This window comes from Triticum aestivum, chromosome 1A, assembly GCF_018294505.1.
Source record: "Triticum aestivum cultivar Chinese Spring chromosome 1A, IWGSC CS RefSeq v2.1, whole genome shotgun sequence".
In the NCBI taxonomy this organism is placed as follows: domain Eukaryota; kingdom Viridiplantae; phylum Streptophyta; class Magnoliopsida; order Poales; family Poaceae; genus Triticum; species Triticum aestivum.
This window is the reverse complement of record NC_057794.1, coordinates 534,176,709-534,191,666: the sequence shown is the minus strand read 5'-3', so window position 1 is coordinate 534,191,666 and position 14,958 is coordinate 534,176,709. Positions and strand designations below refer to the sequence as shown.

The 14,958-nt window shown below is 45.6% G+C and overlaps 2 pseudogenes; one reads left to right on the top strand and one right to left on the bottom strand.

The window, feature by feature from the left end:
* LOC123183771 (putative leucine-rich repeat receptor-like protein kinase At2g19210) overlaps positions 1–6,825 on the bottom strand; it is a 24,296-nt pseudogene extending 17,471 nt beyond the window's left edge.
* The window catches only part of LOC123043653 (probable LRR receptor-like serine/threonine-protein kinase At4g29180), a 139,528-nt pseudogene extending 126,542 nt beyond the window's left edge, over positions 1–12,986 (top strand).
* The last annotated feature ends 1,972 nt before the right edge of the window (positions 12,987–14,958 follow it).

The following is a 14,958-nucleotide window of genomic DNA, read 5'->3' as shown; positions in this document are numbered from 1 at the left end:
GTTGCTATTTTTTCCAGTTTTTTTGTTTTGTTTTCTGCATTATTTATTTTCTTTTGTTTTTTGCTTTATTTTTTTATTCTTTTTGCTTTTAGTTTTAGAAAAATTATAAACTTTCTGTTAGTGCCATTAGTTTTCAAATTTGAATAGTTAAAATTTGAATTCTTTGAAAGTTGTTTGAAGCACAAGTTTGTGATTAACTTACTAAAAAATGAGAATAGATGCGTTTATAGAGAAAATTCAACCTAAATTCCTAGTAAATTTCTATGAATTTCAGAGAAATTCACTATGAATTTAGGTTAAACTTTTCTCTATTAGGGCATCTATTTTCACTTTGAGAGGAGCTCAACAAGGCAGAGAGGGAAGGGCTTATAAACCGGTGTGAGCCCCCTTCGGTTGGCGAGGTGGGACTAAACTCTGCTCGCAACGAGGACCAACCCTTTAGTCCCGGTTTGTGGCACAAACCGGGACTAATGGTCATGGGCCAGGGGCGAGGAGAAAAATTATAAACTTTCTATTAGTGACATTAGTTTAGAAAGTTGAAAGTTGAAAATTGGCATGGGCCAGGGACTAATGGTCATGGTATTATGAGGGCCGAACCATAAGACATGAAAGCATTTCAAATGAACTCTGAAAAGGTTAAAAGTTGGCATGGTATCATAATTTCACCCACATAGCATGTGCATGTACAAAACGGACAATGGTAGCATGTTCGTGTGTTACAAAGTTGGCATGGTATCATCATAATAGTTGCGGGTGAAAGTCTTCACTTTTTCTTCGCTTGTGTCATTTGCTTATTGCGCCGTAACCATGGATAATCTTCATTGTTTATCAGGATGCTTGGGTCAGCCTTGACATTGAAGGGAGGAATTTCATGAAACTTTTCATAATCTTCAGACATGTCTGTCTTGCCGTCCACTCCCAGGATGTCCCTTTTTTCTGAAAGAATTATGTGGCGCTTTGGCTCATCGCATGATGTATTCGCTTCCTTATCTTTTCTTTTTCTCGGTTTGGTAGACATGTCCTTCACATAGATAACCTGTGCCACATCATTGGCTAGGACGAACGGTTCGTTAGATCCACTGTTGTCATTCCGTACTGTGGGTCTACCTGTACCCCGCCGCCTAACAGATTGACCCATTTGCACTTAAACAGAGGGACCTTAAAATCAGGTTCATAGTCAAGTTCCCATATGTCCACTATGTAACCATAATATGTGTCCTTTCCGCTCTCGGTTGCTGAATCAAAGCGGACACCGCTGTTTTGGTTGGTGCTCTTTTGATCTTGGGCGATCATGTAAAATATATTCCCATTTATCTCGTATCCTTTGTAAGTCAATACAGTCAAGGATGGTCCCCTGGACAACAAGTACAACTCATCACAAACAGTGTTGTCACCTCTAAGACGTGTTTCCAACCAACTGCTGAAAGTCCTCATGTGTTCACATGTAATCCAGTCGTCGCACTGCTCCGGGTGTTTGGAGCGCAGACTGTTCTTGTGTTCATCGACATACGGGGTCACCAAGGTAGAGTTCTGTAGAACTGTGTAGTGTGCTTGAGACCAAGAATATCCGTCCCTGCATATTATTGAGTCTCTTAAAAGAGTGCCTTTTCCAGTCAGTCTCCCCTCATACCGCGATTTAGGGAGACCTATCTTCTTAAGGCCAGGAATGAAGTCAACACAAAACCCAATAACATCCTCTGTTTGATGGCCCATGGAGATGCTTCCTTCTGGTCTAGAGTGGTTACGGACATATTTCTTTAGGACTCCCATCAACCTCTCAAAGGGGAACATATTGTGTAGAAATACGGGCCCCAGGATGACAATCTCGTCGACTAGATGAACTAGGACATGCGTCATGATATTGAAGAAGGATGGTGGGAACACCAGCTCGAAACTGATAAGACATTGCGCCACATCACTCCTTAGCCTTGGTACGATTTCTGGATCGATCACCTTTTGAGAGATTGCATTGAGGAATGCACATAGCTTCACAATGGCTAATCGGACGTTTTCCGGTAGAAGCCCCCTCAATGCAACCGAAAGCAGTTGCGTCATAATCACGTGGTAGTCATGAGACTTTAGGTTCTGAAACTTTTTCTCTGGCATATTTATTATTCCCTTTATATTTGACGAGAAGCCAGTCGTGACCTTCATACTGAGCAGGCATTCAAAGAAGATTTCTTTCTCTTCTTTTGTAAGAGCGTAGCTGGCAGGACCTTTATACTACTTCGGAGGCTTGCCGTCTTTTTTGTGCAAACGTTGCAGGTCCTCCCGTGCCTCAGGTGTATCTTTTGTCTTCCCATACACGCCCAAGAAGCCTAGCAGGTTCACGCAAAGGTTCTTCGTCACGTGCATCACGTCGATTGAGGAGCGGACCTCTAGGTCTTTCCAGTAGAGTAGGTCCAAAAATATAGATTTCTTCTTCCACATGGGTGCGTGTCCCTCAGCGTCATTCGGAACAGCTAGTCCACCGGGACCCTTTCCAAAGATTATGTAGTGTAAATCATTGACCATAGCAAGTACGTGATCACCGGTACGCATGGCGGGCTTCTTCCGGTGATCTGCCTCGCCTTTGAAATGCTTGCCTTTCTTTCGACATTGATGGTTGGTCGGAAGAAATCGATGATGGCCCAGGTACACATTCTTCCTGCATTTGTCCAGGTATATACTTTCAGTGTCATCTAAACAGGGCGTGCATGTGTGGTATCCTTTGTTTGTCTGTCCTGAAAGGTTACTGAGAGCGGGCCAATCGTTGATGGTCACGAACAGCAACGCCTTAAGGTTAAATTCCTCCTATTTGTGCTCATCTCACGTACGTACACCGTTTCCATTCCACAGCTGTAAAAGTTCTTCAACTAATGACTTTAGGTACACATCAATTTCGTTGCCGGGTTGCTTAGGGCCTTGGATGAGAATTGACATCATAATAAACTTCCGCTTCATGCACATCCAAGGAATAAGGTTATACAAATATAGAGTCACGGGCCAGGTGCTGTGATTGCTGCTTTGCTCCCCGAAAGGATTAATGCCATCCGCGCTTAAAGCAAACCATACATTCCTTGGATCCTTTGCAAACTCATCCCAATACTTTATCTCGATTTTTCTCCACTGCGACCCGTCAGCGGGTGCTCTCAACTTCCCATCTTTCTTTTGGTTCTCACTGCGCCATCGCATCAACTTGGCATGCTCTTCGTTTCTGAACAGACGTTTCAACCGTGGTATTATAGGAGCATACCACATCACCTTCGCAGGAACCCTCTTCCTGGGGGGCTCGCCGTCAACATCACCAGGGTCATCTCGTCTGATCTTATACCGCAATGCACCGCATACTGGGCATGCGTTCAGATCCTTGTATGCACCGCGGTAGAGGATACAGTCATTAGGGCTTGCATGTATCTTCTCCACCTCCAATCCTAGAGGGCATACGACCTTCTTTACTGCGTATGTACTGTCGGGCAATTCGTTATCCTTTGGAAGCTTCTTCTTCAATATTTTCAGTAGTTTCTCAAATCCTTTGTCAGCCACAGCATTCTTTGCCTTCCACTGCAGCAATTCCAGTATGGTACCGAGCTTTGTGTTGCCATCTTCGTAATTGGGGTATAATCATTTTTTGTGATCCTCTAACATGCGATCGAACTTCAACTTCTCCTTTTGAATTTCGCATTGCGTCCTTGCATCGACAATGACCCGGCGGAGATCATCATCATCAGGCACATCGTCTGGTTCCTCTTAATCTTCAGCAGCTTCACCCGTTGCAGCATCATTGGGCACATCGTTTGGTTCCTCTTGATCTTCACCAGCTCCCCCCGTTGCAGCATCACTGTATTCAGGGGGCACATAGTTGTCATCGTACTCTTCTTCTTCGCTGTCTTCCATCATAACCCCTATTTCTCCGTGTCTCGTCCAAACATTATAGTGTGGCATGAAACCCTTGTAAAGCAGGTGGGAGTGAAGGATTTTCCGGTTAGAGTAAGACCTCGTATTCCCACATTCAGTGCATGGTCAACACATAAAACCATTCTGCTTATTTGCCTCAGCCGCATCGAGAAACTCATGCACGCCCTTAATGTACTCACGGGTGTGTCTGCCACCGTACATCCATTGCCAGTTCATCTGCGTGCATTATATATAATTAAGTGCCCAAATTAATAGAAGTTCATCATCACATTAAAACCAAAGTGCATACATAATTTTCATCTAACAACATATAGCTCTCCAGAGCATCTAATTAATTAAACCATACATTGAAACTATGTAAAACATTTCAATGCAAAAATAAATGCGATCATAATCGCAACCAAGGTAACAATTGATCCAACGGCATAATGATATCAAGCCTCGGTATGAATGGCATATTTTCTAATCTTTCTAATCTTCAAGCGCATTGCATCCATCTTGATCTTGTGATCATCGACGACATCCGCAACATGCAACTCCAATATCATCTTCTCCTCCTCATTTTTTTTATTTTTTCCTTCAACAAATTGTTTTCTTCTTCAACTAAATTTAACCTCTCGACAATAGGGTCGGTTGGCATTTCCGATTCACATACATCCTACATAAATAAAATCTATGTCACGTTGGTCGGCATAATTTTCATAAACAATAAATGAACCAATAGTTATAAAGATAATACATATACCACATCCGAATCATAGACAGGACGAGGACCGACGGGGGCGGATACCAAAACCATCGCACTATATAAGATGCAATAATAAAAGTAAGAAAATAATACAAGTATCTATGTAAACATACAAGTAAGAATATTTTTCCTTTCAGAAAGAAGATAAGAACAAGAGGCTCACCACGGTGGTGCCGGCGATGAGCTCGGCGCGGGTGATCGACGGCGGTGAAGACAGGGACGGGGCGTGACGGACCGCTAAACCTAGACAAATATTATGGAAAATGGAGTTTGGAGGTCGAGCTTGAAGAGGAGAAAGCTTAAGTAGTGTGGCTCGAGCATTCCATCGAACACCTTGTGTGCATATGAGGTGAGCTAGAGCACCACCAAGCCCTCTCCCCCTCGGCCAGAGAAAAACAAAGCACTGGGGTGCTCTGCTCGCGAGCGAGGGGTATATATAGGCAGCTCATTGGTCCCGGTTGGTGACATGAGCAGGGACTAAAAGGGAGCCTTTGGTCCCGGTTCAAGCCACGAACCGGGACCAATGGTGGTGGGCCAGGAGCGAGGCCCATTGGTCCCGGTTCATCCCACCAACCGGGACCAAAAGGTTCAGATGAACCGGGACCAATGGCCCACGTGGCCCGGCCGGCCCCCTGGGGTCACGAACCGGGACCAATGCCCACATTGGCCCGGTTTTGGACTGAACCGGGACTAATGGGCTGACCCGGCCTGGACCAAAGCCCTGTTTTCTACTGCCATCGTCTTCGGAACACACGGATCACCCATGCAGTTCTTCTTCACTTGATACTTCGCCTTGATCGCCATTATTGCAGAAGCTGCAGTTAATCGCATTGTAATTTCAGTACCACAAAAGATGTGCTTACCCATACAGCTAGCTCATTGACGCACGCACATACATACCATCCTGGGAGTCCGTGCCAAGGTTGGTGGTGGGGATGAGGGAGAAGATCTCGGCCGCGTTGATGATAGGCGGCAACGTCGAGTTAGCTGTGGCGTTGATGGAGATTGTGTAGTTGCTGCGACGGATGAAGGGGGCGCTGTTGTAGAGGACGGCATCGGAGATATGATCCGGCGTGAAATTGCTTGTATACAAAAACAACGGCTTGTCGTTGAGGGTGATGTTCAGCTGGCGAATGGGCGTTGTTGGGTAGGACCTCTAGCTCGGCAAAGTGCAGGATGGCGACCTACCCAGGGGACGGGTCGTTGGGAGTGGGCACGGGGTACCATGTGAACTCTAAGTTCGCAGAGGTGTTCCGGGGCTTGATCGCCGTCTTTAACACCGCAGTGGGGGCCTCGAATAAGTCTTCATTGTCTATGTTCTGCACCATGCTGGTCATTGATATCTCGGCCCAGGTCACCGTGTCGACGAAAGGGATCCATATCCGGTCGTGTGGATCATCAGGGTACCTGACGATGGCGTTCTTGTCGGTCAGGCCGAAGTTGAGCCTGTTGAAAAGAACCAGCCCCTGCGCAGCGGTCACCTGTGGGTAGAGCGTCCTCTTCAGCGGCCTCAGGTCTAGGCTAGATATGAAGGGCGTCCCAGTGCCGGTGTTAACCAGGCAAACCTGCACGAAGTCGTTTGGCACAAAAATGATGGCCTCCACTGATATCGTTGTCGCTGAGCTTGAGAAGTTCACTGTGTGCCAGTAGTTGACCCCTAAATGAAAGGTCGAACATTGGCGGTTTGTCGAGGCCATCGTAGTTGCCGTACATGAACTTCCCCCGGATGAGGTACTTGAGCCCAGGCATGAGGGAGCGGAGCGTGTAGCAGTTCCGTGTGCCAGCTGTGAAGCTGCGCAGGCTGTACCAGCTCTTGGCCAAGGATGAACTGACGTTAGTGACGTACTCAGGAGAGATAATGTGGTTCGTGCCGGCGTCGACGAAGCCAGCGTCGGGGGCATACGAGAGCTTGGTGGTGTTGTCCACGAAGCCCATCTCCTCTGAGAGGCCACAATCTATGCTTATGAATCCTACATTGCATAACAGTTGCACGCGTTCAGTCCACTCGCTGTGACTTTTGGCCACATGCTATAACAGTGCTCCACGAGCCACCATGCGTACGCACCTTTGTTGTCCGGCTGAGCGCGAGCTTCAAGCATGCCACCTGCGGCAGCGATGCAGAGAAGAAGCAGCAACCACCGTGTCGCGGCCATTGTTCGCTGCTGGGTTGATTGCTCCATTGCACATGCAAGCAACTAATGGACCGTGATATATGGCGGACATAGTTTGTCAAGAGATAATATGTTATGTTGCTCCAGAAAAAATATGTTCGATTCCATAGGCGCTCCATCCATCTATATAAAAGCTGTACTCGGTCAATAACTAAGTAATGTACAGCCTCAACTTAATATCACAATGATTATCGCACAACTTAGCATGAATGAAGCGCTAAGTAAGTGACTGGCCCGTGGGCCCTTCTCTAGCCTTGGCTGGCCACTTGGTTTAGGAAACTGTGAACAATATGGTTGTCAAGTTGACTTTCCTTCGAATGTATTAACGTCATTGTTGGCCACAAACTTGGCCGGCCATGGCCATGCCCCCCTCTTCAACCTGACATCTGCAAGTAGAGCCTGAAATTGACCACTGGAGATTTCGACGTAGCTCGTGATGGTGGGGAAACAACGAAGAAGGATGAATGGATAATACATGAAGATTTTGATTTTGTTCTCACCCAGACTGCTCTTAATAGCGGGAAAGGAGTCGATCTATCTGGCTAGCTTTGGTGGTGGTGGACTTGCCCCACAACAGAACCATGAGCACATGAAGATTTTGATTTTGTTCTCAAGAGCCAAGGACCACACTCTCAACTCTGCTCAGTTTTTTTTTCCACCTTTGCTATCTTTCAGCTACGTGATTTTGGTCCGGTGTCCTTCAAACTTTTTTGTCCATTATATTCCATCAAATCAAACTCGCGTGCATCTGGTGAGTTTTGTGTCACTTACTGGCTTGTACAATACAAAAATTCGAAAATCTGCCTGATACCGAAATGAAAATCATCAAGACATCGATTAGAGACACCTTCTTTTTGTTAAAAAAATTCTGAGCCCAAGTCCGGACAGCTCTCCGTTTGGATCCATCCGATCAAACTGATCAATTCGTGCTCTTGAGACCTGGAGAAAACCGAGAAGATAGAGGATCAAAGAGGTGCCATGCCACCTTCTCGTCGCTCTTCCCCTCCGCCAGCCCCAGCCTATCCACACGCTGCTGCCTTGTCGCCGCCGCGCCGCCTAGTGCCCCCTGCACGTGACGGCACCTTTTGCGATGCGCGAAGGGCCATACCAGACCAACACCCCCACTACGGTACGATGCATAGAGAGTATTACTAGTTCCCGCCGTTAATCTAAGCTAATGCAAGCTGTACAATGTCACATAATCGAATGTCAAAAGCTATGAAGCATAGGATAGTCACAGATATCACAGGCATGAACTGTCCATCGTGACAACCGCTCATGAAGAAGAAGTCAGGAAAGCCAAAAGTCTACGGTCAATTGATCACAGCAGCTATGCACGTCTTGCAGCGCACCGGTGAGAGGCGGTTGACGGACTACCATGCAAGTCAACCCATCGCCCATGTGATCTACGCATCTCTGCCCCAACTGATCGAGTAGGCTTGCCAGCTTCGAGTACTATTTCTAAAGGAACCGTGTAAACTTATGTGAACATATTGGCATGTGGACATGTGGTGTTTCACTGATTAATCCTATATATGAGTTGCAAGATCGAGTTAGATGATCTCGTGCATGTCTACCCAGTACGTGTACGTAAGTTCTAGTACTAGATAGTGCTGTCGTCAGCTGCTGGCCGGCTGCGCGCGTGAGCTTGCGATGGATCAGGGGTCGTCGCCGGGAGCAAGAGCAATGGCGGCCCGGTGGCTCTTGCTTCTTGTCGGTCTCGCCGCAAGCAGCAGCGTTCTTCACGTCCATGGCCAGATCGACAAGTTAGCTGGTAAGCTCACTCACTAGAGCGAGGCTTAAGGCCATGCATGTCAATAGCAACTGCTTCATCAAATCAATCTCGGCCACTGCTTATTGCTGGCGGGTGTGTATGCAGGTTTCGTAAGCATAGACTGTGGCCTGCCGGAGAATGCCGCCGGCTACGTGGACGACACGACAAAGCTGCGGTACACCGGGGATACTGGCTTCACCGATGCAGGCACTAACCACAACATTTCCGCCGAGTACATCACCCCGACGATGGACTCGGGCTGGCACACCTTGCGTAGCTTCCCCACCGGTGTGCGCAACTGCTACACGCTCCGTCCACTCGTGTCGGCAGGGCAAAAATATCTCGTGCGCGCCATGTTCATGTATGGAAACTACGACGGTCTTGGCGTGCCGCCCATCTTCGACCTCCACCTCGGGGTTAACTACTGGAAGACGATGAACATTTCAGACCCAGGCGCGACGATGATGACGGAAGTCATCGCTGTTGTCCCAGGCGGCTCCCTGCAGGTGTGCCTGGTGAACACCGGCTCTGGGACGCCGTTCATCTCCAGCCTGAGCCTAAGGCCCCTCAAGAGTGCACTCTACCCACAGGCTAACGCGACGCAGGGCCTGGTTCTTGCCATCAGGTCCAGCTTTGGCGGCAAGGGTGTCAGGTAATTAAGCACGTGCTTACATTGAAATAATATCAATTTGTTTTCAAGCGTACTCACGTATGGCCGGATTCCACTATCATTACAAAACACAGGTTCAAAATCATTCCGATGGAAACATAAACGAAACTGAGTTATACTAGCTAGTCATCCTGATGGGGATAAATCATTGCAAAAAAAAAAGAGTTATACTAGCTAGAAGTAGAAATGGTGACAGATGACTTGTAAATTTTGTAGTAAAATTCAGGCATGCATTCTCCTTGCATTCGTTGATACAGGTACCCAGATGATCCTTACGACCGGTTATGGCCCCCGTCGAGCGACCCTACAGAGTGGTCAGAGATCTCAACAACCAAGAGTGTGATAAAAGTCGATGGCTTCGAAGTGCCATCTGCTGTGATGCAGACCGCCATCAAGCCCCCATCCGGTTCTCCTGGAACGCGAAGCCGAACGCTTACAATCCCATCCCGAGGTATATTTGCATGTTGTACTTCGCAGAGCTTGAGAGCAACAGCAAGGTGCGCGAGTTCTACATCACCATGAATGGCAAGCTCCTGTACCCTCTCGTCATGTCGCCACGGTACCTCGTAACCGCTGCCATCTACAACGACAAACCGTACCATGGCTTTGACCAGTACAACATCTCGCTGAATGCCACCGCGATCTCAACGCTTCCACCGATCATTAACGCCGTCGAGGTCTTCTTGGTCCTCCCTACCACCGGCACAGCCACGGCAACCCAGGATGGTAACCAGTTACTATTTTCAGAAAACAAAATTGGTCATGTACAGCTAGGACCTAGTAACTAGTAGTATATTTAAACTGATTTTTTAGATCGCTGATAAGAGCTTTGTGTGTTGCTGGTGAGAAATGCAACAGTTTCTGCCCTTACGGCGATCAGAGCCAAGTACCGGGTGAAAAAGAACTGGATGGGGGATCCTTGTGTGCCGAGAAAATTTGTGTGGGATGGATTGAGTTGTAGCTATGCTGTCTCCAGCCCACCAACTGTCACAGGCTTGTGCGTTAACTTTTTATGAAAAGATTGTTCAGTGCATACTAGGAATTATCTGAACTGATGTATACACATACACATATATACACTGCAGGAACCTATCTTCTATGGGTCTGAGTGGCAACATCTCGTGTTCTTTGGGGGATCTCAGAGGATTAGAGTACCTGTAAGCAAAAGACCATCAAACTATTACACATTGGATGTTTCTTTCTTTTTTTGAGTAATTAAGTGGTTTATGTGGGACCTCACTGATTGTCAGGGATTTGTCACGCAATAATCTGACGGGCTCCATTCCTGACAGTCTTTCACAATCTCCGTCGCTTGCACTTCTGTAAGTAACTAAATCTCTCGCAGTTTTACAGCTAGTTATTGCCTTATATGTATTGTAAAACTGATGGTGTCCTAAAATGTATATGCAGTCAAACTTATGAAACTTTGACTTTGAATACATGAATAAGTATTCAAATTGATAGGTGATAAACTGATAACACTTTATATGGTTGAATTTGAGACAAAATGTACTCTCATAATTCAATCATCATTTGTTCTGACACCAAAATCCATTTTGTCTCTTCTAGTGATTTGACAGGAAATTGGCTTACCGGAGAAATTCCTTCCAGGCTCCTGAAAAGAAGTCAAGATGGCTTCCTAACTCTCAGGTTAGTCCCCCACTAGTATCTGAATTTTCTGGAATTATTTTTGACTTGATTTTCACTGTCTTAGCTAAAGGCAGGCATTGGTTGTTAAGAATGTGGATCTATATATCAACTTTCTCATACTTTATTTTGCTAGATATGGTAACAATCCGGACCTCTGCAGCAATGGCAATCCCTGTGTGCCTCCGAAGAGGAAGAGCAATTCTATGGTTCCCGTATATGTTGCCATTCCAATAGTTGCAATACTGGTGATTTTGTTGTTTTCTGTGCTGCTCATTTGCATGCGAAGGAGAAGGCAAGGTGAGAGACTTGTCTGAAACATAAAAGTTTTTATGCCTGAATATAAGTATGTGTGATTAAGGGACATCGGTTAACGTGCTTGGTTTATAAAGGAAGAACAAGCAACAGTGTTAAGCCTCAGAACGAGATGCGCTTTATCCCATCGCACTCTTGGAACAGAAACAATGACAGCTCATTACGACTTGACAATCGCCGGTTCACGTACAAGGAACTGGAGGCCATAACAAACAACTTCCAGCGAGTGATCGGCCAAGGAGGGTTTGCAAAAGTCTATGATGGATTCTTGGAGGATGGCACCCAGGTGGCTGTCAAGCTTCGGTCTGAGTCATCTGCTCAAGGTGTACAAGAGTTCCTCGTCGAGGTAAGTTTTGCTAAAGTATATGCCATAGGAAACCATGCATGTTTTCTGCTCGAGTTGTTAATGCATTGATCCTTGCTGGTTCAGGCTCAGACCTTAGCTAAGATTCATCACAAACATCTTGTAACCATGGTTGGCTACTGCAACGACAAAGAACACATGGCCCTTGTGTACGAGTACATGTCTGAAGGAGCTCTACATGAACATCTTAGAGGTATGTAAATTTCTCAAGTGTGCACACTTGAAGAACATTAGTACTTTTTCAACTGAGAACTCTCTAAGATCCCAATGACTCAAAAGTTGAAGGAATATGTAACAAACATTTAATCCATCCGACAATGTTTCTACAGGGAGCGACAAAACTTTAACCTGGGGACAGAGACTTCGTATTGCCTTGGAATCTGCACAAGGTAAGCTTATAAATCCAGAATTTCTTCATGAATTTTCACCATAGCAAGCTCAAACTACATGGTTGGATAATGATGTGATGTGGATGCACGCAGGGCTTGAGTATCTACACAAGGGGTGCAATCCACCCCTCATTCATAGGGATGTGAAGACATCCAACATTTTGCTGAATGCCAACCTTGAGGCCAAGATTGCCGATTTTGGCCTACTCAAGGCTTTCAATCGCGATTGTGATACCCATGTGTCCACAGCCAGGTTGGTCGGCACGCGTGGTTACCTTGCCCCTGAGTAAGTGCACCGTTCTTAATCCTTGCTTATTATGCTATAACAATATCTTGCCACTTCCTAATAGCAGAACTAGTATAATTATATAGTTGTCCAAAAAGGTAGTACAATTCACTATGTTGTACCTTTTGTCCTAAGATCAATGATCATGACAAGTCATCCATTTATAGGAGATGTGCCAAACATTTCTTTTTTTGGAACTCAACTCACAATGCGTTTCACACTTTTGTAGGTATGTAGCAACATTGCAGCTGACTAATAAGAGCGACGTATATAGTTTCGGAGTAGTGCTGTTGGAAATAGTCACAGGCCGACCTCACATCTTGAATGATCCAGAACCTATAAGCATCACCGAGTGGGCGCAGAAATGCCTTTCACAGGGCAACATAGAGGGCGTGGTGGACGCACGCATGCGGGGAGAGCACGACATCAATGGTGTCTGGAAAGCAGCGGACATTGCTCTTAAGTGCACTGCACAAACACCAATGCAACGGCCCACAATGACCGAGGTAGTGGCGCAGCTGAAAGAGTGTCTTGAGCTTGAGACTATGTGCCGCAGGGGTGGCAGGTCAAACGCCATGTTTCACACAGTGGGGAGCAGCGACTCAGTCACAAGTTATGATGGTTACACCACTAATCAGTCTGCTGGTGTGAGTCGTATCAATGTTGTAGACATGGATCATTTAGGCAGGGTCCCAACCATGACTACTGGTCCGGTTGCGAGGTGAGGAGATGACATGGATAATTTGTTCTCTCCACATATCCTCTACAAGTTTCCCTTTAAGAACAAGAATTTGATGATGTTGTATCATCAATGAAAGAGCAAATTTGTAATGCTACTTTATTCTTCTATGCATATCTTGCTTTAAAATACATATCATGCGCAAATGATATTACTAGATTTGTCATATAATATCAACTATCGTGAGACCATGCCAAGTAGGTGTGTCGAGGGCCGTCTCTAGAAATCGGAGGGACCCGTGCGAAATGCATAATGGGGACTAAAGGAAGAAAATCTGACCTTGAATCCTTGCTACAATGTGTAAATCTGATAGAAATTTTGGAGCTTGGAGTTGAATCCTTGCTGCAATGAATCAATCTGGAAGTATGGAAGTATCCAGAAGGTTCCTAGCCAGCTACCTTGACTCTTTGATTGGTATAAAGGTAGATCTCTCACCTGATCCATAGAAAGGCAACTCTATTGTTGTATATGATATTGAAACAGTCAGGCCACGTGAGAGATTAGCTGCTGCTGTACCGGCCAAGTGGTGTTCCCGTACTGTTGGGTGGGTTAAGTTGAACGTGGATGGCTATTATTCTGAGGATCATGAAGCATGTGCTGGTATGGTGCTTCGCAATGATAAAGGAAGTATTATCTCTCATCTTGCAGACAATTATTTTCGTGTCGGGATGCGTTGGAAGCCGAATTGTGTGTGTGCATGAAAGGGCTATCATTTGCACTTACGAGGAGTGACTTACCTATCATTGTTAAGATGGACTCTATTATTGCAGTCAAACTGATCCAATCGAGGGATTTGGACAGATCGGTTTATACTTCGATAGTTAAGGAGATCAAGTACCTTTTGGGAATTCGTGACTCTTGTACTACTCATGTAAACCGCTCTCAGAATAAAGTTAGTGCAAGCTTAGCTAGTTTTGCTAGAATAGAAGGATGAACCATAACTTGAGTTAGTTCTGGTCCAGATAGTGTTGTTGAGCTAGCTCTCGCTGATTGTATGGACACTATGATTTGATTAATACAATTTATCACCCGCAAAAAAAAACCTTTTGGTGGCGACAGGTGAACGCAGCTGAATTTCTGCATGGTGGCATTGCAATTCCTACAAGATCTCTTGCACATATATATTACAGGAGTAGGATTTGAGGCCAAACAATTTTGGGTACCGGTGCGGTCGTACACCTCGCACATGTTTGTTGATGGCCTTTGGTGTGTATGGTACAAGTTTTAAAGCATAAGGGTACCAACCTTACTGATACCTACTCCCTCGGTTCTATAATGTAGTGCAAATAGATTTTTTGAAAGGTCAAACTTAGTAAACTTTGACCAAATTTATGAAGAAAATTAGTAAACTTTGACAAAATTATGGAGAAAATTATCGATATCTGGAATACCAAACATATACAATATGAATATTTATCTCATGATGTATCTGATGATATACATTCGCTATTCCAAATAATTCTCTCAAATCATGGTCAAAGTTTACAAAGTTTGACTTACAAAAAAAATCTATACGCACAACATCATGAAACGGAGGGAGTACTATATATCAAAAATGGCCTAATTAAGGTCTACAGATATAGAATTTGTAGCCAACTAACGATGGTTGTCCATTACTAACAAACAATAGGGGTGGCCCAATTTTAAAGCATAATTTCGAGGTCTTACTTTCAAAATTTAAACTTCAGACTACATATCATTATTTTTTTGAGGAACACCCACTAGTAGAAAACAGGGCTTTGGTCCAGGCCGGGTCAGCCCATTAGTCTCGGTTCAGTCCAGAACCGGGACCAATGTGGGCATTGGTCCCGGTTCGTGAGCCCAGGGGGCCGGCTGGGCCACGTAGGCCATTGGTCCCGGTTCATCCCACCAACCGGGGGCCTCGCTCCTGGCCCACCACCATTGGTCCCGGTTGGTGGCTTGAACCGGGACCAAAGGCTCCCCTTTGGTCCTGGTTC